This window comes from Cervus canadensis, chromosome 6 (genome assembly GCF_019320065.1).
Source record: "Cervus canadensis isolate Bull #8, Minnesota chromosome 6, ASM1932006v1, whole genome shotgun sequence".
Lineage (NCBI taxonomy): Eukaryota > Metazoa > Chordata > Mammalia > Artiodactyla > Cervidae > Cervus > Cervus canadensis.
The window spans coordinates 55,080,666-55,104,746 of NC_057391.1; the positions used below are offsets into that span (position 1 = coordinate 55,080,666).

The 24,081-nt window shown below is 40.6% G+C and overlaps 1 pseudogene; it reads left to right on the plus strand.

Annotated features, from left to right (window-relative positions):
• LOC122443609 lies at window positions 1-23,533 on the plus strand (annotated as a pseudogene).
• Window positions 23,534-24,081: the final 548 nt, after the last annotated feature.

Below are 24,081 nucleotides of genomic sequence, written 5' to 3' on the forward strand. Positions count from 1 at the left end.
ATGGTTTTGTAAGTGCTGAACCCAATGCATTATGATGTCACCGGCATGGTGGCCGAAGGTGTGACTGTTGTCAGCATTGCAATGCTGCTGATCACTGGCTATCTTCTGTTGGTTTGGAACTATAAAAACTCAACCTCAATACCAGATAATACAGCCGTTTAGTTCTATATCTAAGGAGAATATTTTCTTGGGGTTTTGGTCCATGAGGGTAAAACAATTTTGAATGGCAAAGAGTAAATCTGAGGGTATGGTTGAAGCCACAATATACTAGCAAATGAACTCAGGTGAGTTTTTTATAACAATCATCACATGTATGTGCATGTTATGTACATGTTAAATGAAAGCATTAAAAATACCTTAGATAATGTCTTCTAGTTTGCATTTTATTTTGGTAAAATATACTTGGTAGAAGTATCCTTTAAAGTAAGTTTAAGATGGAATAAAACAAGGTAAAATTCCAGGATTGCCTTTGCTCTTTTGATTCAAATTCATTCCAGCTTTGCTCTGAAGGTGAAAACGCCTCTGGAATGCCTCTTGTCCTGTCTCCCTCCCACTTTGCTCATCCTTGTCTCTACTCTCTCCCATGTTGAACTGATTCCTTCCCCTCATCCCACCCTTTATTTTCTTTTATTCTTGGGTGTGGTGGTGATGGTGGGGCCACCATAAGGGCTAGATAGGCCCTGGACAGTGGAAGAAAAATGGCGACCTCTGTGGATCCTTTGAAAATCACACCCAGAAAGAATCTTCAACAAGCTCTGTGGATTAATTGGCAGATGAATGGTTAAGAAAGCTGTGGTACATACGCTCAATGGAATATTACTCAGCCATGAAAGAGAATGCATTTGAATCAGTTCTAATGAAGTAGATGAAACTGGAGCCTATTATACAGAGTGAAGTAAGTCAGGAAGAAAAACACCAATACAGTATACTAACGCATATATATGGAATTTAGAAAGATGGAAATGATGACCCTATATGCAAAACAGCAAAAGAGACACCGATGTAAAGAACAGTCTTTTGGATTCTGTGGGAGAGAAGGCAAGAGTGGGATGATTTGAGAGAGTAGTGTTGAAACATGTATATCATCATATGTGAAGTGGATCGCCTGTCTAGGTTTGATGCATGACACAGGGTGCTCAGGGCTGGTGCACTGGGATGACCCTGGGGGATGGGATGGGGAGGGAGGGAGGAGGGGGGTTCAGGATGGGGAACACATGTGCACTCGTGGCTGATTCATGTCGATGTATGACAAAAACCACTACAATATTGTAAAGTAATTGGCCTCCAATTAAAATAAATTAAAAATTTTTTAAAAAGTATAATATAATTACCTAGATAATTCTAATAGAAACCCCACCACTCTACACTATCAGATTAACAGAATTCTCAGAAATATCAGACTGTTTGGCAGTTTTCAGGGAGAATTCCTCATAGCAGGCATGTGTACCCAGTCCAATAAAAAATTCTATATGAGTCAGTCAACTGTTTATAGTGTTATTAGAACAATAACAAGATTAAGACTCCTTGACCTAAGACTCCCAAACTTGTTTTTGTTATATAGACATTAACAAAGACTTTCCATTTTAAGGGCAAAAAGAAAACCCTGACAGTCTTTTCCACATTAATTCAGCTACTTCAAAGTTAAGTAATAAATCTTGTTTGTCAGATTTGGACTTTGACATCCAATTTAAATAATTCACACAAAGACTTATCTAAATTACCATCATTGTACTCTTTTGTCTCAGAGAGTTAAGTAAGTTTTGGCCCCAAGACTAATTCACTGACAGAATGGAACTAAGGAGTAAGATATAGAAATGTTATAACTTTACAATAGAACTCTAAAATCTTTCCAACACGCTTTTGATTAACTTTTCACTATCACCCCTGAAATCAAGCTACCAGGTTTATTCTCCGATATAAGCAACAACAAATCCCCTGGCTGCTCACCAGATTCACGCTCTTTACAATTCTGTCATCATCTACATCAGCAAGGGTATGAGGGCCACTGCTCTTCAGAAAAACCATGTCACCAGACTCAGACTCTGGTCGAGACACTGATCAGACCCACTACCTCATTACTCAATGCTTCGTTTTATTTTGTCTAATGAGGTTTGACTTAAGATTCTCTTCTTAAACCAAACCTTTCTGGGGGAAAAAAAACAACAACAGAAATGGATGCCTTTTGTTTGGACATTGCCTTTGCAGACCACATTTCTCACAGTTAAAAAGATGACACCAAAATCACAAATTAATTCAAACCTACCCTTCCATTAACTGGTGCTTTCAAATCCAAAGTTTTCAGACAAAACTCGGCAACCAGACAAATCTGTCAACTTGTCACTTGTCCTCATTTTCATTCCTATTCTCAGAGGGACTGACTGACTTGTATCTGACACCACTGATACCCTTTAACACAGCAAGAATATAGTAGACATCTATTCCGGTCCATTCAGACTGAAATTATTAAGATCAAAAGGAAGTGGTAAGGTACAGAATCTGGACTACTTTTAATTCACAGAGCTATGAAGAGCCTCATGTTAACTTGTGTTGTTGTTTTAATTATTTTGTGTGTGTGACTCACCTACATACACCAGAAGATGTAAAAGGACATTTGGATTTATAGGAACAAGAACAGCAGTATCTTAAGCAATTGCTCTTTTGAGTGGTACTGAAATACTCATTGTGATCTGATGTCTTTCGTAGGTCCTGGCTACTTTCTGGGAATTGGGCCCCTCATTTCCCACGGCAGGTTCCTCTGGATGGGGATCGGCAGTGCCTGCAATTACCACAAGATGTGTGGAGAATTCATGAGAGTCTGGGTACATGGAGAGGAAACCCTCATTATTAGCAAGTAAGCCTGTTGATAATTGGGGATATATTTAAAAATCAAGGCTGGGGTTTTTTCATATTAAAAAACAAACTCATTTTGATATTTTGATGTCTATTGCTAAAGATATCTTTTTATTACTTAAGTCAAGGATGACACCTGCAGCTCAAGAACTAAAGCAGTGCTTCTCACCCTGGCTTCTATTCAAAACCCCACAGCCCTGGCTATAAACCCAACTCTTACAGTCTCCAGTGGGGAGGGAACCCAGTCATCAGAGGATTTTAGAGGATCCCAAGTGATTGCAACATGCTGCAAAGCTGGAGGGAAGAGAGAAGGTAAGAAGCTTCCAGGACAGAGGGCTTTTCCCTTCAGTATGGGGAAATACTGAAGCAGGTTGTAGTGGATTTGTTAATTTTCTCCCCCTGAAGTCTAGGTCAGGTGGTGGAGGTACAAGACGAGACCTGGAGGGAAGAAGGAAGCACCTGAGAAAGGATCAGGTGATCAGGACAGAAACTGCTCACAGACACTAGATACTCAGATCCCCAGATAAATGCCCAGGAACCTCACAGGCAATTCCTGAAATAGGATCCTGGTCACAGCACGTGGCATCTGACCAGTCTGCACCTTTCAGGAAAGTGACCTTACTGACCCCAACACTGTCAGCTGCTTACTTCGCCCTGAGGACACAGACAACAGCCATCTGCCCTGCCCTGGCTCCATCCCTCCTCTCCCAGCTCTCCCCCTGTCCTGTCCTCACAGGCTTTTCTCTGGTTGGATCTCTGTGTTCTCTATAATTGCCTCTGAGCTGCTCAGATTTTGTTGTTAAGGGCTGAGCTCCCCGCAGGAATAGGACGTGTTTGTCCCCATCTCCTTCCCTCGCCGCTCTTCAGATCCTCCCAGAACTTCCTGTACCTCTTGAAGAGACCCCACTGGACCCCAGAAAGCTTTTTCTTTGAATAATATGCCAGGTCTTTTCTCTTCTGAAAGTTTGACATCTGTCGTCATTACAACTGTGCTGAGATTATGGCCCAACTTTTAGATCAGCTAGCTCTGAAGTGGTGGGGGATGCAGAGCTGTGGGTGGGGGAGATGTCAGGCACCAGTGCTGCTGGGCTTCTGCCTGAGCAGCTGGGGGCGGCGGGGGGAGGGCATCTGATCATCTGCAGGTAAAGTGCGCACCATTCCCCAGGCAGGGGTGCTGTAAATAATGAGGGGCCACAGACACTTCATGCCATTAGTATATATTGGTGTTTGCAAGAATATCATAAAGAAGAATGTGGGTAGCATCAATAAGGGAGTAGCACTTAATACACTAACTGGGGTCAAACTGACCCATCTGCTACCAATTTAAATACTAACTATCATTATAGTATTTATATACCTATTTTAATAGTGTATAAATTTATCCCCATGTTGTGGGATTTTTATGGTAAAACTCAGATAGTTCCAGGCAAACCAGGATGGTAGCCCACACTATTATCAGGTAGATATGTGCTGTATAGAAGATGAGGTGGGTGTAACTTCTTTCAGATGGGGAAAAATCAGGATTCCATTTCAGATATGTTGACTTGACTTGCCTAGCACCACTGAATGGAATATTAAGAAGGAAGTTCTGACCATCCAGACCTTCCTCTGTAGTCAGAAACTAGCAAAGGAGCTGAGGAGGAGAGCCAAACAGAAAAGGGAAAACCAGGAGACAGTGGTGGTCTGAAGGCCAGGTGAGGAACGCATGTCAGGGAGGATGGAACTGGCAAGTATCCAGATAGTGCCACATGACTAGACAGATGTGAGCATTGCATTTAGCACCAGGGAGGTTAAGGGTGACCTTGACAAGGGGAGTTTCAGTGGAGTTCTGGGGGCAAAATGTGACCACTGTGGAGAATGGGGAGAGAAGAATTAGAGGTGGGAGATACAAACTCTTCAAAGAGTTTGCCCTAAAGGAGGCAGAGGAATAGAATAAGGCTGAAAGGGGTATTTGGTCCAAGTCTTTCTGTTTGCTGAGATACAAGATACTATGATATGTGTGCTTTGGTGGGAATGATGAGTCACAGAGGAAAACCATTGATGCAGCAGAAAGAAGGAGTGTGCTAGGTGAGATGACAAAGGAGTGACATGTGGAATTGGCCTTGAATAGGGACATGGAAGTTCATCCCCAGTAAAATGGGATGAACTAACAGAGAGCTTAGTTCATTCCTAACCCAGGGATTGAACCCACACCTCCTGTGGCTCCTACATTGGCAGGCCGGAGACTTTACCACTTTACATTGGCAAGTCCTTTACCACTGATCACCTAGGAAGCCCATATCCACGTGCATCAATAGCCTTTTCTCCAGCCCCATTCAGCTGCCATATGCAAGCACAGACTTAACTAAGAGTTGGCTTTAACAAGGGTTGAGTTTTTACAAGGCAACCAGGACAAATTAAGCAGAGGCTCAAGGGAGTTGAGGATGCATGAAAGGGAGAGACTTTACTTACAGACAAGAGATACTTTTCTAACTTTCTAATAAGAAAAGTTCAAATGAACAGGAAAGTTTGAAGAACAATTGCCCTACTTTTTGCCCCCTGACCTTGACCTTCTGAAGAGACATGTCAGTTGTCTTACAGGATGTCCCACATTCCATATTTCTTTTAATGTTTCATTATGATGTCACTGAACATACTCTTCTATTCCTGGTATTGCTTATAAACTGAACACCAGGTCTATTAGGCTCAACTCAATTCAGGCTAACTTGTAAGAATACTTTCCTGTTTAATCCTATACACTTCATATTGCATCACATCAAGAGACTGGGGAAGGTGGTCTCATATTGAGAGGGTAAAGGCAGGAAGGCCAGGGGACTCCAAACGGAGGAAAGAGGCTGCAAGTGCCAGACATTTTTATCTCTCTTAAGCGGCAGGAGGAAACAAACCAGCGATATTTTTTCTTCTCTATACAAATTTAAAAGGAGGTTTCTCTTAAAATGCTGTGTTGCCATGACACCTGGTTTCACCTGAAGCTAACTACTCTCAAACCTTGAGTTAACCAATACATTTCTTTTTCTTATGGAAATATTGTCTTAAGCTATGACTCTATCTTCATGTTGGTTCTGCCAAATGGCCCAACCTACTTACTCAGGTATTGTTCCCCTAATCTATGTAAACGAAACTATTTGTTGGTAATCTGCCCTTCTACAAGATTCAAGTCAATCGTTTTATGGCCAGGGATGAATTATCTGGTGCCATTCTAAGTTTTATGACATTCCTTTCTTTTCATTAACAGATTGTGAGTGACTATATAACAATAATGTATCCTGCCTGAGGACAATCTTTGGATTAAACCTTCTGGCCAACTCTGTTATCTTAAAATGTAAATTATGGGAGTAGGTCTGGTGAGGTCTTTACAACCGCCAGACATTCTTTGGATTCACTGGAGAGTATATAACTCCATTGCTAATATTAGCAAAGGGGTACTCTTTTGCCCCCTTCTGATGCGTATGTCAGAAGCTTTCTCTATCTCCTTTATACTTTAATAAAACTTTATTACACAAAAGCTCTGAGCGATCCAGCCTCGTCTCTGGCCCCGGATTGAATTCGTCTCCTCTGGAGGCCAAGAATCCCGCGTCTTATCGTTCAGCAACAACCTTTCAATATTATGGATACTAAATTTGATCAGCTTAGGGTGGTTGCAGTCAGGTCTCTCTGTTAATATTCACTTTCTCTTGCAGTGACCTCAGTATGAGAACTGAGTAAGAATATTAGAGGGCAAAGGAAAGGGAAAACGTGATAGGATTGATGGAGTGTGAGTGACAGCACAGAACAGGCCTACAGGAAGCAAGTGCTTTTGAATGTTTGGTACCAGTTATTCCATTGATTGTCTCCCCATATTTCTCGTACTCATCAATCTTGAACCTCACCACAGGTCTGTGAGTTCTTTAAACTCAGAAATGAGGGTGGCTTCTCTTTACCACCAACACTCACTTCCTGGTTATTTTTTATTTTGAAGAGACAATAGGTTTGCCATCTTTGGAGATGGCTTTTGACTTCAGTCATGTTTCAAGAAGGATAATGACTCCAGGGACCGGGCATCTTACACTGTTCACTATCCATTCTGAGCTTGTGGATTCTCTGATCTCTCCTCAGTCAGTCAGTGTAATATCTCCCTCACCTGCTGCTACAGGCTGGCCCAGCTGAGGGAAGGAGGTCTTTACAGTTCTCCTGAATGTCAGGAGAGCTCTGGGCTGGTGTCCTTAGCTCCTCACCAACATTCCCTTCATCATTTTCCTGATCTATCCAGCCTATTTATTTTAAACCCTAAAGAAGTGTATGTCATTTCTGTCTTGCCTACTTTGTTCTTTGCCAAGTCAGAGCCTGACTCAGATCTGTCTCTAACTGAGATATTGGCGCCCCCTGGTGGACAATTGATTTAACCATTAGCTCTTTATTAGCTAACACTAAGTTGGGTTGAAGTTTTTGTTTTTAATTTATTTATTTTTAATTGGCTTCCCTTGTAGCTCAGTTGGTAAAAAAAAATCTGCCTGCAATGCAGGAGACCTTGGTTCAATTCCTGGCTTGGGAAAATCCCCTGGAGAAAGAAATGGCAACCCACTCCAGAGTTCTTGCCTGGAGAATTCCATGGACAGAGGAACCTGGCAGGCTACAGTCCATAGGGTCACAAGAGTCAGACATGACTTAGCAACTAAACAACAACAAATTTTTAATTGGAGGATAATTGTTTTACATTACTGTGTCAGTTTCTGCCATCCATCAACAAGAATCAGTCATGGATATAAATACGTCCCCTCCCTCTTGACACTCCCTCCAACTTCACCCCATCCCATCCCTCTAGGTTGTCACAGAACACTGGTTTTGGCTCCCTGTGGGTTGAAGTTTTTAACTGGGCAGAGTTCATCAAAACATTTGGACACACCAATGCGTTTTATGATATATCCAAAAGCTCTAAATGTCAGAGCAGAGTAATAGCATTCTGTTTGTCCTCTAAGAACTTAAAATTTGTTGATCCTAGTTTGTGCAGTAAGAGTATACAAATGACTTACTTGCTGTTTTGATTATAGAGTAAGGGGGGGAATGGTAAAAATAGCTAGAATTCTGAACTCTATCAATTAATAAGAAGTTCAGTCCTTTCTATGGCATGATGTCTGTACATAGTGCAAAATTTTATCTGTGTGTCAAATCGTATTAATTGCCTGGAATACAAATAGAAGTATCTGGATTCGTGTCAGTATTAAATATATGATGGAAAAAATAAAGCTACCCTACATTTTATACTAAAGAGAACTATCCTCTTATCCTTTATCCTCTCAATTGTAAATTATTTAAATGATTGACTTTTCTTGCCAATGCCATACCCTAACTTATAAGCAGTCTTAATAAAAAAATCTCGACAAAGTAAGGCTCTCTGTAGAAGAATTCTGTACCGTTGTCCTATGAAGACAATATTCTCTGCACACGAGGAGGCCCCAGTATGTCTTCAGCTAGGAATTTACAACATTCTATAATGCTCCTTGCTTATTGTGCCCAAATTAGACTGGGATTAGGAGTAGGAAATAAGTCCTGGAGAAGGAGATGGGTGGGGAAGGGTTGCCTCCACCTTCCTAGTTGCTCTGAAACCCAGTTCAGGGCTAAAGAGTTAGGCATGTGAGTGAGGATAGAAGGCACAATAGTGGAAGAAGAACTGGGAAGTTCAAGGAAGCCTGGGCTATTGGCAAAGTCCCACGGATGCCACATCAAGGGCTATCTAATGGCTCAATATATCCTATGTCTTGGGAGAACTCTGTGACCCTGAAGACCTTGGTGATTCATGATGAATGTAGAGCTCCGGGAGAGCAACTGTCACCACCACACAGAGGCTTCCAGGCCTACCCAAGTCAGCCAAACTCAGGGCAGAGGTACCTAGGTATATCCTTCAGTCCCAGAATGATACCCCTGGAAGGGCCAGACCTGATTACAGACTCTGAGGAATGGGTGGTACAAGGCAGAACTGCTGCTTCCAGACTGAAGTCATGAGACTTCAATTATTCCAGCATCTCCCAATTCTGAGGCTCCCTTATGCAGGGAGGTGGGGTTTGGGGGGTGGGGGTGGGGAGCAAGGAGAAGGGCACTGTCTGGAGTGGGGCTGCATCAGGGCTGGAGGCTCCTGGAAACATGGTGGTGTGGAGGGTGCATTTTCTTTCAGGCTTGCAGCTTTGACCACATTAGTGGATAATATTTTAGAGACTTGCTATTAGAGAAGGGCAAATAACAAATAACTCTATGTGTGCGTTGTCTGTTGATCTTTAGTAATGCTCAAACAAAGAGCTAGTAGGTAGAAATGTTTCAACCAGAGAAGGAGGTTCTTTTGCTAACACAAAGAAGGAGGTGCTCATTTAATTTAATCTGAATACTAGAAATTATGCACCGAATTTAGATCAACAGACATTTTCTACGAGAGACACCAGGTCAGCAAACTCATCACACTGAGTTCTCCTGACCCTTAACAAGTAACCCCAAGGTTTGCTCTCTCTGTAGGTCCTCGAGTGTGTTCCGTGTAATGAAGCACAATCATTATACATCTCAATTTGGCAGCAAACTTGGCTTGCAGTTCATTGGCATGCATGAGAAAGGCATCGTATTTAACAATAATCCAGTTATCTGGAAAGCTGTCAGAACTTAATTTATGAAAGGTATTCAGGTGTCTGGCTAAATTCTGCTCTTTTGTCTATGAATATGCCTTATGAAATCATTAACTTCTGCTGCTTCACAGTTTTGAAATAGTCAGAGCTAGGGTTCATTATGGGTTTCCCAGGTGGTGCTAGTAGTGTAAAGAACCCACCTGACAATGCAGGAGACGCAGGTTCAATCCCTGGGTCAGGAAGATGCCCTGGAAGAGGGCATGGCAACCCGCTCCAGTATTCTTGCCTAGAGAATCCCCATGGACAGAGGAGCCTGGAGAGCCACAGGGTCACAGAGTTGGACCTGACTGAAGCGACTGAGCACAGCACAGCATTCATTACACACATACTCTGTAACAGGCGCTGTTCTAAACACTGAATACCTTAATCCCACAGCGACTCCATGTGGTAAATATCACCTACATTTTGCAAATGAGAAAACTGAGGCATAAAGAGGTTAAGTACCATGCTCAATTTCCACCATTAATAAAAGGTAGCACAGAAGAAAACCTCAGAGCCGACATATTTAACCACTTCAATTTGGTTCTTCCTGTTTCTACATCCACCTTATGGATGTGACAAAGAATTGGCTCGCTGTACACTTAATGTCACTTCAATTAAGAATTTAGTGTGTCAGCCATATAGTTGATTTAACAGAGCAACATGTTTGCTGAACCACTGGCTGACATCCCAGATGTTTTAACAGAAGGCAATTTGCAAATAACAGAGAATTTTAGAACTGAGAAGTGGTGCATTATCTCTTCCAGCCTGCGAATTTCATACTTAAGTAAATACATTTCTAGAAAGCTTGTGACTTTCCCCCAGGCAACACAGCCAGATATGGAAGAGCAGAAACTAGATTCCAAATATCCTTATTTAGTGATTTATCTCTTTACTATACCCTGCTGAAATTGAAGTCTTTGCCTTCAAACTACACATTCCTTATCTTACAGTTTTATGAGTCAAAATTCAGATGTGGGTCAGTTCAGTTCAGTCATTCAGTCGTGTCCAACTCTTTGCAACCCCATGGACTGCAGCAGCCAGGCTTCCCTGTCCATCACCAACTCCTGGAGTTTGCCCAAACTCATGCCCATCAAGTCGGTGATGCCATCCAACCATTTCATCCTCTGATGTCCCCTTCTCCTTCTGCCCTCAATCTTCCCCAGGATCAGGGTCTTTTCCAATGAGTCGGCTCTTCACATCAGGTGGCCAAAGTATTGGAGCCTCAGCTTCAGCATCAGTCCTTCCAATGAATATTCAGGATTGATTTCCTTTAGGATTAACTGGTTGGATCTCCCTGCTGTCCAAGGGACTCTCAAGAGTCTTCTCCAACACCACAGTTCAAAAGCTTCAATTCTTTGGCACTCAGTTTTCTTTATGGCCCAACTCTCACATCCATACATGACTATTTAAAAAAATATAGCTTTGACTATACAGACCTTTGTCAGTAGAGTAATGTCTCTGCTTTTTAATATGCTGTCTAGGTTTGTCATAGCTTTCCTTCCTAGGGGCAAGCATCTTTTAATTTCATGGCTGCAGCCACCATCTGCAGTGATTTTGAAACCCAAGAAAATAAAGTCTGTTACTGTTTCCATTGTTTCTCCATCTATTTACCATGAAGTGATGGGACTGTATGCCATGATCTTAGTTTATTGAATATTAAGTTTTAAGCCAGCTTTTTCTCTCTCCTCTTTCACTTTCATCAAGAGGCTCTTTAGTTCCTCTTCACTTTCTGCCATAAGGGTGGTGTTATCTGCATATTTGAGGTTATTGATATTCTCCTGGCAATATTGATTCCAGCTTGTGCTTCATCCAGCCTGGTATTTTGCATGATGTACTCTGCATAGAAGTTAAATAAGCAGGGTGACAATATACAGCCTTGAGGTCCTCTTTTCCCAATTTGGAACCAGTTTGTTGTTCCATGTCTGGTTCTGACTGTCGTTTCTTGACCTGTGTACAGATTTCTCAGGAGGCAGGTAAGGTAGTCTGATATTCCCATCTCTTTCCCATTTTCCACAGTTTGTTGTGATCCACACAATCAAAGGCTTTAGCATAGTCAATGAAGCAGAAGTAGATGTTTTTCTGGAACTCTCTTATTTTTTCTACGATCCAGTGGATGTTGGCAATTTGATCTCTGGTTCCTCTGGCTTTTTAAATCCAGATTGAACATCTGAAAGTTCTTGGTTCATGCACTGTTGAAGCCTAGCTTGGAGAATTTTGAGCATTACTTTGCTAGCGTGTGAGATGAGTGCAATTGTGCGATAGTTTGAACATTCTTTGGCATGGCCTTTCTTTGGGATTCACGATGTGGGTCTCATGGGGCAAAAATCAAGACACTGACAAGGTTGTGCTCTTTCTGGAGGATCTAGGGAGAAAGTGTTTTTTTTACTTTTCCAGCTTCTAGAGTCTGTCCATTCTGTTTATATGTTTGAAATGTGGTTTATACATTTGAAATGAGGTTTCAAGCTCTTGAATGTAGAGGCAAATCAGACATCAGCCTGGGACTGATATTCAAGGCCAACATTTTCATGCATAGGATTTATTCATGAAGGAATAATTTTTTTTTTTTTTTTTGGTCCCACTTGCCGATGTGACAGTCACCCAGGAAACAGCATTCCCACCTTCCATATCTCCAAGTCACTCCTAGTCAGAAAGTACACTGCCAACCCAAGCTTCCTTTTTATATATGGGTGAGTGAAAATGTTTAGAATCTTCGACCACTCACCAGGTCTCTTTTCTTCTTCAGAGTGTGCCTTAAAGGGCTTCTGCAGCACAGCTGATTTATTTTATTTGAGGACTTTGACTTTACAATACAATTGAATGAAAAATACAGAAAAAAAAGAGAGATTACTCCTAAAGAAACCTTATAGCAACCTTGAACAAAAGAGAAAGCAGGACTTTAAGAGTTAAGTCTAATGTTAGACCACATACCATCAAAATTACTAACTGCTCAGATGGTCAGGAGCCAAGCAAGGGAAGAGATCAGAGCCATTTCACTCTACCTGGTTTCATTCATCCTTTCATCCACTCATTCCAAGGGCCAGCATGTTCTGTGGACATGAATTTTAAAGCTAATAGGTTATTACTGCACTTAAAGTGTTTTCAGTTCTGTGAGGAAGATGGCTCAAACAAAAACTTTTTTTTTTGAAGTTTTGACATTGAGTACATTGGATGTAGTTTGAGGAAAAACCAAAATTAAGAGAAAGGTATATTTGGTCATTTATAAGACTGTGCATGTGTGTGTGCTGTCCGACTCTGTGCAACCCTATGGACACAGCCTGTCAGGCTCCTTGGTCCATGGGCTTCTCCAGGCAAGAATACTGGAATGGGTTAGCAGACCCTTCTCCAGAGGATCTTCCAGACCCAGGGACTGAAGCTGCATCTCCTCCACTAGCAGGCGGGTTCTTTACCACTAGCGCTGCCTGGGAAGACTAACACTTTACAAATATGAACTACAATTAAACAGGAAGCACCTTAGGTATAAAAGTAAGATCCAAATTGAATAGTCCTGTATCAATATTCTGCCACCCACTGAAACATAAAATATCACCCTGGTGAAAATCCAAACCTTCTTTAGGGAGAAATGTATATAATAAATATAGAAAATCACTGGTTTGTAACTTATGACCACCAGTACTAAAGATTTCATTTGCAGTCTTTCAAATGATGTGTCATAGGTAGAATACAAGTTTAATTTTGTGTCATTTGTTCTAAAAATATTCATTTTTCATTCATCCATTCGTCTATTTTTAATAATAAACATGATACTTGATATTGGACAATTAGTAGAATATAGAAGAAAATTTAAAGATGAAAATTTCAACTCATTTAATAAAAGTCTGTGGTCAGTTAAGCTCCAAACATAAAAAGTCAAAATTGCCTGATTGCTTGTGTGCCCGAGTTGGAGGAAGCTCACTCTGATGTTGTCCCCTTCAGCTTTGTCCGTCCCTGGCCTGGTGCTCATGGTGACCATCTGTGCTGATTCATCACCAAGCATCCGGACAGGTTGGAGGAGGTCCACACTGACCTGGGCTATGTGGACGTATTAACCCTCATGTGGCGCATCATGCTGGACACCTCTAACATGCTCTTCCTGGGGATCCCCTTGGATGGTACTGAAATTTTCATTCTCATGACTTGACATTCAGTTCTTTACTAAACGGGGCATGAGAAGGATAATGAACTCAAGGAAAGATACACTCTTCTGTACACTGTTCTTCTTTAAATCTTTCTAAGTATTCCTAAAGTGTTTTCCTGGTATGTCTGCCTTCCTCACTTATAAGATCATAAAAATCCATAGTGCGGGCCATTTTCTATTTCTTTTGTATCTCTCCTCATTGCTCTAGGAAATAGGATGATTCTACTCAAACACGTCTATTAAGTTTCTAACCTGAAACTTAATAGATATGATCATTTCATTTGGTCATAAATATATCTAATCACCAAACCTATGTATTTAATCATTACCCACCTTTTGGCCATTCTTTTGGCCAAAATATAGATATACACACACACACACATATATATGTATATATACACATACATACACAAATAAACATTCTATCTCTCCATACACGCACACACACACATGTGCACGTGCACACAGGTACACACACACATATATATATTTACACACACACAACACATAAATGGACAAACACACCTCTCCCTCAAAGTCACTAAGCATGAAAAGTTTGACTCTATCTATATGATGATAAGGGTACTGCTGCTGCTGCTGGAAATGATGATGATAACTATCATTAACTTTAGTATCTACTATGTGAAAGCAGTATAAAAAGCTGCTTCACATAAAGTTTGTGATTTAACATTTATAACAACACTGGAAAGATATTTCACTTAAGAAGATGCTTTCCTCACTACACTACAGAAAAAAATCATTAAACACACATATGCAACTCTAACCAACAAAAGAACAAATATCAATCATGTGGATTCATTCCATTCTTCTGTTGTCAGCTTAATGTAATTTCTCCTGATTTGATTTCTAACAGTGTTCACTGATTCATACATTCTTTCAACTAATATTTATTGATTGCCTATTTTATGGCAGGCTTAGGTTCTGGGGTTAGAGTAGTGAACTAGATAAAGTCCTTGCCTTCAAAGAGTTTACATCCCAGTGGACATATGGACAGTAAACAAGTAACTATCTAGTAATATTTTAGGCAAAAATAACTGCCTTGGAAAAAAAGTAGGGTGTAGGGCTATAAAGTGAATGGGGGTGGTTGGAGAGAGACCAAGGCTACTGTGGAGAGAGAAGGTGGTCAGAAAGGCCTCTGACCCTCTGATTTGGAATGGACATCTGAAAAAAACCCCAGATAAAGTGTGGCCCTGAACCCACTGCAGATCTGAGGGAATAACATCACAGGCATAAGAACAAGGCATGATTTTCACACTCACCCACACCAGCTGAGCTATCACACCTACTCCCTGATCAACTACATTTGGACAAGCAAACAAGTGATAAACCCTCCCTTTTTATTCTCCACTCTCCTCGCCTCCTCTCCCCTGCTCTTTAATTATTCATTACAAGAGTCACAGGACCCCTGTCTGACTGACATCAGGATGGGAGCCCCATACGCTCTGAGGACTTTAGTCACAGCCTCTTGCCTGGATCCCCTTTCATATAGGGGGGAGTCCTATATGAAAGTCCTGTTTGCCTTTTCTTGCCACACACATCTCTCCTAAGGATTGACAGGTACCTATTTTAGAAGTCCCTTCTTCTTGGTTCCCCACTAGCCTTGATCCATAGAGGGTTAAAGTAAAGTGCAATGTACAGCTCTCTTTTAACTTATGGATGCAGACTGTGTGGCTAAGAACCTGTATAATCCATACAGAGTTATATGTATTTCCCCCTGCTCACTAGGTCCTTGTTAAACTCTCAATGGGCCTGAGGGACCCAGCGCACCAACAGGAAAGGACAAGGCCCTGGGGTCAGATAGGACTGGGCTCCAGCCTAGGGGCTGCCAGCCACACTGGCTGTATGGTGTTGGGCAAACTTCTTCATTTCTATGAACCACAGATTCTGCATCTGCTTATGTCTCTTCCCTTCCCGTGTATATAATCTGAAAAAATAAGTAGTTATCTTTCCCCTGGGATTCAATTTAATTAAAAAACATGCATTAAAGAGCTGACTGCACAAGACACAGGACAAGGCATTGAAGATTCCAAGATGAATTCTACACACTGGACCGAAATATAAACAACACAATGCGAATTTTGCCATGCCAGTTGCCAGAATTGAGGCCATAACAGTTTTAATTACTTCTTATTTCCCATGGTCTGGAAAACAGAAGGTGTTGAAGGCTCAGTCTAGGAGAAGGATATGAAATTCTAAGCTGTGTCTCTAACACAAACTTGAAAACTGTAAACATCTCTGATTAACAAGTAGGATAAATTAGTGTTGATTTGTTTGGTGACATTCATGTGGCTGAAACACCCACTGCAAGCAGAACCTTGTCCTACTTAGAGTCCAAGATGCTAGGAGAGTCTACAGGGATCTTCTCTCATCAGCATATCCTTCTTGGACTCATATTTTTGCTCACATGCTCTGATCTTTCTCTGTTTTTCCAGAATGCACCATTGTGGTTAAAATCCAGGCAGAGCCTGCATGGCAGGCTCTCCTTCTCAAACCAGACATCTTCTTTAAGCTTTCTTGGCTATGCAGGAAGCATGAGAAGTCTGTGTAAGTATCACATTTTGAATAATTATTGATGAGACTGATTGGTGTTGGGTCTTAGCTATTGATGGAGTCTTTGTAAGTTTACTTGTCTCCAAAACCACAGGGATTTGTTGATTAAGATGCTGGTGAAGCACTTCTTATAGCGCTTCAGGCCCCTGTGACCGGACCACAGAGGAAAAGGCAGCCTTTGGCCCAGGGGTGCTTTTCACCTCAGAGGTTGAAAGCCCCATCTCTGGACCTAGAACACTGAAGTGTGTTTTGAGTTGAAGAGAAGGGTTGGCTGAACCTATCATTATTATTTGTCAGAATTCTCTATGCATGTCTGAAGAAATGAAAACCAAATCATTTTGTTGTTGTGCTGCTTCTGAATGAATTTTACTTAATTCAACTTGTAGGAAATGACAGTAGTCACAAAATTTTTTCATGATGAATTTTTATAAGATGTCTTGTTTATTTATGTATCTTATATTTGGAGGGATCCTAAAATTGTCATTATTGGGTTTGCTTTGGTCTCAGATTACCCTAGCAGAAGACTGTACAGATGCCTAATGGCCTATTGGATAGTCATTGGGTTTTTAGATATGAGAAGCCAGCCACTAGATGAGCCACAACCAGAGGAAAGCCCAGGGGATCTAGAAGTAGACAGACCTGGTTTCTATCCTATCTCTACTGCTTGGTAACCAAATGGTCTTGGGAAGTTCTTTGAAACAAAGTATAGCCTACTTTCCATGGTGGTATATAGGTTAATTAGATCCTCTATACAGGGTAATTAACTCAGAGCATGTCACATAGTAGGCAGTAAACAGGTTATCTCTCTCCATCCCTCTGTTCATATCTTCCCCAGATGTCCAGAGTATCTTAAATTCTCCAGTGCCTTAAGTTCCCAAACTTGGTTGAAAAGCTAACTTCATCATGTTTGCACATTTTGAAATTCAGTAATATTAGTGTCCAGGAAGTCAGTTTCATGTTGCTCTTACGTGTTCTCAAGTGGTCAATGAGTATCAGGTGGATGATTTGGACACATGGTCCTTTAAACACTTCTCTTTCTTTTAACCAGAGCTTACTGTGACTTGAATCAAGGTGGTCAGTGATTCATCTCTTCACTGTGGTCAGATTGTGTGGTGGTCTGAAAAATCATATTGAACCACAGCTACATTACTTTAGCTTCACTATGGTCAGCAGGCCCATAGAAACTTACTGCATGAAAATGTATAACAGCTTTCTTTGTCTTCTTTGAAATTAGCTCAGCAACATTCCCTCTCTCTATAAATTTGCCAATGGTTAGTGAACTAGGTAATATCTTCTCTGATCTAAAGCACTAAAGACCTAGAGAAATCTTTTAATCTCCACCCGCCCCATGCCTTTGCAATAACACCAATACTTTTACTGTTGGGGCATAATTGACACATAACATTATGTTACTTTCAGGTGTACAGCATGATTCAATACATGAATATACTGAGAATGTTCATCACAATCTAGTAAACATCTTTCACCAAAGATAGTTAGAAAATTTTTTCCTTGAATGAGCACTTTTAAGATTTACTCTCTTAACAACTTTTAAATATGCAAACAGCATGTTAACTGTAATCACCGTGCTGTATATTACATCCCCATGACCTATCAATCATATAACTGAAAGGAAGTTTGTACATTTGACCCCCTCCACCCATTTCACACCCAAACTACAGGCAGCATCCATGGCAATCACCAATCTCTTCTTTTAACAAAGACCTTGGGATTTGGGCTTTTTAAAAAATATCCAATATATAAGTGAGATCATAAAGTATCTGTCTTAATCATGCCAAAATTTTTAAAAAATATATATTTATGGATAGGATTCTGGGACATCTACTTCCATCCCTAGATATTCAATCTTATATTTTTCCCTCTTTGAATCTCCAGTATTACAAAAGTATCATTTTGTACTTTTTATTTTCTTAAGTGTAAGGTTTTTTCAGTCTCAGAATACATTGAAGGTGTTTGTGGCCTACACTAGGAACCTAGACACAATTATCTTGTACAAAATACATTCAGAGTTCCAATAGATGCGTTCTTTTAAGTTTGTAAGTCAGAGAGTTTGTATTTTCTGAAAACTATCACTAAACTCAATTCTCCTAGTTTTTAATGACAAACAAGTTCTAATACATACATTTAATTAGGAGCAACTTTTAACCTGAATAGGAGGAATCCCAATGGATATTCATAGGCCCCTGATTCTGGCAAAGGGAGGAAGCAGATACTTAGAAATGGATTCAACTCTATCAAGACATTCTCTATGAATTCAAAGTCTAAGGGCATTTCAGTACATCCCAGGCTATTTGGGGACCACTGCTTGGGTAAGTAATGTTATGAACATTCTAGACCACCACTGAGTGAATATAGGAGACACTCAACAAATATTTGCTGAACAAATGGCTGGGTAGATGAATAAATGAATGTGAATATATCCCTGCTATATATTTGGAATGACGTGTAAGTGTGTGCCTGTAATCATACAGACATACACAATAGTAAACGTCCTTATTTGGAATGACACATTAAATTACTCTCCTGAAGAATATCTCTCAACGTTTAAACATCTTCCCTGAGAAACCAAAAAAAAAAGAAGAAGAAGAAAACCTTAAAAATAGCAGGAATATTAAAGAATATTCCCTTACTTCTGCTAAACTGGAGTAAACATAGAGGCTATTTAGGTCAATTGAGTATTTAAATGTGTAGGCAAATGTGTCAACAAGAATTTGAAAGAAAGATTTATTGTACATTTAACCTAATACAGAATAGTATTCCCTGAAACTAGGAAACAATACAATTATACATGAATGCATATACTTAAAGACAAGAATAGCAGAATAGAGATGTCAAGATGGCCTTAATGTTCATCCAGTCTGATCTCTTCACTTTAAAAGAGACATACATCTCAGAGACTAAAAGTAGGTTATGTGGAAGGACAACAACCTGGACCAGAACCTTGACTCTTCTCCAAGGTGTTTTACCATTCACCACACTCTCAAAATGCAGAAACCTATTGATGTAACTAGTCATTCATTCAACAACTATTTTGTCAGTGTTACTGTGAGGCAGAAACTTCAAGGCATGAGATAAATATCAAGAGGAATAATTCCTGTGTAGAAGAGGAACCTCAAGTTTAATCATCTTTGGGGTTATGCAGATAAAAGTGGCCTAAGTGGATATGAGATAAAGAAAATGGAAGTGCCCATGGAAGACTGGGGTGTGCATGATCCTACCAATGGCATTCACTAGCTTTGGGATTTGATGTTTAATTTAAGCACAGTGCTGGCCCAATCAAATATCAGAAAACATAATTGGATTTAGCGTTTTGGTACCAGTTTTCAACCCTTAACTACAGATTACAATCTTGATTTTACTACCAGTGCTGAGATATATTGGTTAACTCTGGTTCCTTAACTTGATATAACATATATAATTTAAGGATATTTGCAAAGAATTAAGTATAAACTCAGTTATTCATGAACACTAATGGTTTCAGTTAAGCAAATTTTAAATGGCAATATTCATAGGCCCCTGATTCTGGCAAAGGGAGGAAGCAGATACTTAGAAATGGATTCAACTCTATCAAGATATTCTCTATGAATTCAAAGTCTAAGGGCATTTCAGTACATCCCAGGCTATTTGGGGACCACTGCTTAGGTAAGTGTGGTCATATCTGTGTACAAGTAGGTAATATTTCCCGTGATTTTTCAAGCAAAGATTTGAAAGATGAAATGGAAATTCTGATAGGAAAAAAAAAAGGCACAGTATTTTCATAGCAGAGAAACTGGAAGACTGTATGGATTTCGCCACTGAGTTGATTCTGTCTGAGGTACAGACCTGCACTAACCATAATCCCTCACAACATATGTGTGTTACTATTTCTGTACAGGCGTCTAACAATTCCCTATTAAGTGTTGCATGTTTTTGCTCTTGAGTATCTGTTCCAGTACCTATCTGGTCCAATCCAATAGGCTACTATTAGACAATCAGGTAAGACTTTAAGTCTGAAACATCTGTGTCTGCACAACACAAAATATGAAAACCAAGAAGTCCAAAGACACTAAACACACAGAAATCTTTGGTTAAACTGTTCAGCTTTAGACTGAAGGTTATTAATGCAAAAGTCTATCATCAATCCAAATGATGCATAATTCCTACGATTTCATTTTATTGAGGTGATTGATCCTTGAATGCCACTTCGCTTCCTGTTCTGACCTTTCTTTCACTTTCCCAATATGTCTCCCCCTTTCCATTGTTCAGACACATGGAGAACTGACCAGAGAGAATGTAAACCAGTGCATACTGGAAATGTTAATCACAGTACCAGACACTATGTCTGTCTCTGTGTTCTTCATGCTGTTTCTCATTGCAAAGCATCCCCAGGTTGAAGAGGCAGTAATGAAGGAAATCCAGACTGTTGTTGGTAAGAATTTATCAAACAGACAAGAGAGATTAGAAATCAATTCCTTCTGAATATCAGTTTCTATCTCCTAATACTCTTATGGCAAAACCTTTCTAGAACCCACCCAGAGAATAATGAAGCAAGTCATTGTGTCATAACTACATCATGCCAAACAGGTATCAGTGTTTTTCTGATATAAAAAAATACATGCTGGTTGGAAAGAAATCAAATAACGGAGAGATTTATAAAGCAGAATGTAATATCCCTTGATCCCTCCTACTCTTATCTACAGTCTTGTTCCCATTCCCTAAGGAGAGTCACTATTGAGGGGCTGGGTTGGTAGAGTTCTCTGATCAAGTGAGACCTCTCCTGAATAGAGTAGTTGTACAAAAGCAGAGTTGCCTCGGGACCCTGGGTTGATTTTCATTCTGCAGAGGTGATATCCCATTTGAGAATGCTTTAAAGTTTTGCCAATTCTGAGGATAAATTGAGCCTCTCTGACTGGTATGGAGCCAAACAATCTGAGACCGTGGAGGTGTCCACCAATTCCCAGCTCACCTGGGACTGATCTGAGGACCCCCTTTTGTGTGGTGGAGAGACAGGGTTTTTGCCACTCTGTCACACCAGGTTGTCCTGGATGAGATGGGGAGGAGGGACAATCAGAGATATTTTCTGACAGATGACTGCACAGGATCCAGAAAAGAACGTTTCCTTGAACATGATTAAAGTCACCATCCCTCTTTGACTAAAGAATTAACGTCTTCTAGAACTGAAAATAGGGGACAAAGCTCAAGAACCACAGAGGTAGCTGATAAATGTTTGAAGCAGACTGGGTAGGTCTACATGATGCTTCAGAGAGGAGTTTCTCTATAGAGCTCCTCAGCCATTCAACTTCAGCCAGTGGCTGCCATGTGGAGATGTGGGTCCAGTGTTACCTGGCCTTATTTTTCTGCAAGTCCAGATGTCTCAATGACACCCCTCAGATGTTAAGATAATCGACTTCAAATTTGACTTTTCATAAGACTTTGTGGACCAAACATAGCATATTAATATATTAGAATTATATATACAAATTTTTTCAAACTGACCTATAGCAACACTGAAATTAGCATGACCTCCTTTATCCTTTTTGTCTGCTTCCACAGGTGAAAGAAAAATAAAGAGTGATGATATTCAAAAGCTAACTGTGGTAGAAAACTTTATTAATGAGAGCATGAGATACCAGCCCATCGTGGACCTAGTCATGTGCAAAGCCTTAGAGGGTGACGTCATCGATGGCTACCCAGTGAAAAAGGGGACTAACATTATCCTGAATCTTGGAAGAATGCAAAGACTCGAGTTTTTCCCAAAGCCTAATGAATTTACTCTTGAAAACTTTGCCAAGAATGTAAGAGTCCTTTCTTAAAACTGAGTGTGCCACCCTTGAAAGCATCAACTGTTAAATCACCTCTGTATTTGTGTTTGTACATTTCCTTCTATTTACTCATCCCTTCCAGCATCACCAGGAGAGAACATATTTCCCCCAGCTAGAACATGCCCATCAGTTCTGTCCTCAAGCCAAGGAGGCTGGCTCTCCAGCTCTTGGAAATGTCTTCATGGAAGGCACATGAGAGATCAAAGTGTGAACAATTCAGGCCCTAAATTTGCCTAAAATGAGGTGAAGTTTGTTTAACCAACCCACTTTTCCATTTAAACTTATCACTTTGTCATCATGTAGATTCAGCTGTAGATTCATCTATGATGATTAGATGGAAATCAAATGAGAAGAAATGATTTGGTTTCTGCAGTCTGCCTTTGATTCACCAAATGGCCCCACAAGTACTAGTCTCTATTCTAAACAGGACTTGGTGATTAGAACTCCCACCTTGTTCTTAATTGAGGTGTACTGGAGATTCTGCCTCTGTTATGTCAAATTCTAGGCAATGATTCTTTTTGAACCTGAATTATCCATATAGTTCATTGCATACCCCAGTTTTCAATTTCCATATGGGAAGAGATATGATCTTAGTTAAACCAGTTCTCTAATTCACTGTACTTGCATATAAGCAACCCATACCATGTTGCCAACTGGTCGAAAATAACTTAGTATCCTTCAAGTGCCAGACAATATGTAAGCCCAAATGGAGACAAGACAGAGAGGTGTGTCCCTTTAAATATTTGTATAACAAAAAATATTTAGATTCTTGGCATTAATAGGACAGGAATCCACACTTTTGCCTAAATTTGTCTTTGTCATCAGGTTATATGGCCTGGGACAACAACAGTCTTTGCCTCAGTGACTGGCAGAACAGCAGTAAAGATGTGGCCTTCCCACAGAGCTAGCTGAGTACTTTACATGAAAATGTAGCTGGGAATTATTGAGGTTGTGTCTGTATCACAAAGGGTGAATCAAACTGGATGGAGAAAGAGTCTTATCTGAGTCATAGTCATTCCTGTCTGTGAGGAAGCAGTATGGCCAAATCACTAAAACCGAGCATTCTGACTGACTGTGTTTTCAGGGTGAATCAAATGGAGATGCATGACTCTAGGCTTTACTACACCCACTCCAGTGTTCTTGCCTGGAGAATCCCAGGGACGGTGGAGCCTGGTGGGCTCCCACTTATGGGGTCACACAGAGTTAGACAAACTGAAGCGACTTAGCAGCAGCAGCAGCAGCCTTTACTACTCTGGCTAATTGTCTGATCTCTTTCCCAGGTTCCTTACAGGTACTTTCAGCCATTTGGCTTTGGGCCCCGGGCCTGTGTGGGAAAGTACATCGCCAAGGTGATGATGAAGGTCATCCTGGTCACCCTTCTGAGACGCTTCCACGTGCAGACTTTGCAAGGTCAGTGTGTTGAGAAGATGCAGAAGAAAAATGACTTATCCTTGCATCCAGACGAGACTAGCAACCGGTTGGAAATGATTTTCATCCCAAGAAATTCAGACAAGTGCCTTGAGCGCTAAAGAAGTTTGGTCAGTCCCTGCCCCAGAGCACTGCTCAACAGTATTACACATGGGAACCACCCATCTTTGCCAGGTGGTCCTCCTCACATGAACAACCATGGCCTGTGCCATTTTATAGGCTTACCTCCTGTGGGTTGTCAGCTAGCCAGGAGACATGGTTCATCTGACCAGATCCAAACCAGACACCAGACTGCAAGAGAAAATAGAGGCCAAGAGTTTGTACAGGAAACTGCAAGCCTAAAGACCTAATTCCACAAAACATGCTTTGGAAAAAACAAATCACCAGCAAAACTCAGCCCAGCTCCTTACTGTCCTACACTGAACTGGGAGCTTTTTAACATCTGGGGCAGAAGCACTCAATTTGATTACAAAGGCCTGGCCAACATCTGCATACCTCAGATCAAACATATCTCCCAGTGTGAATAAAATGGTTTTCATTTGCTTTTTGGTGGCGTGGGGATTACAACATCCATACTCTTGGAGAAATGCTTACAAACTCAGCATTTGACTTTTCCTACGAACTACATTCAATTAACTCTTGTTTATCC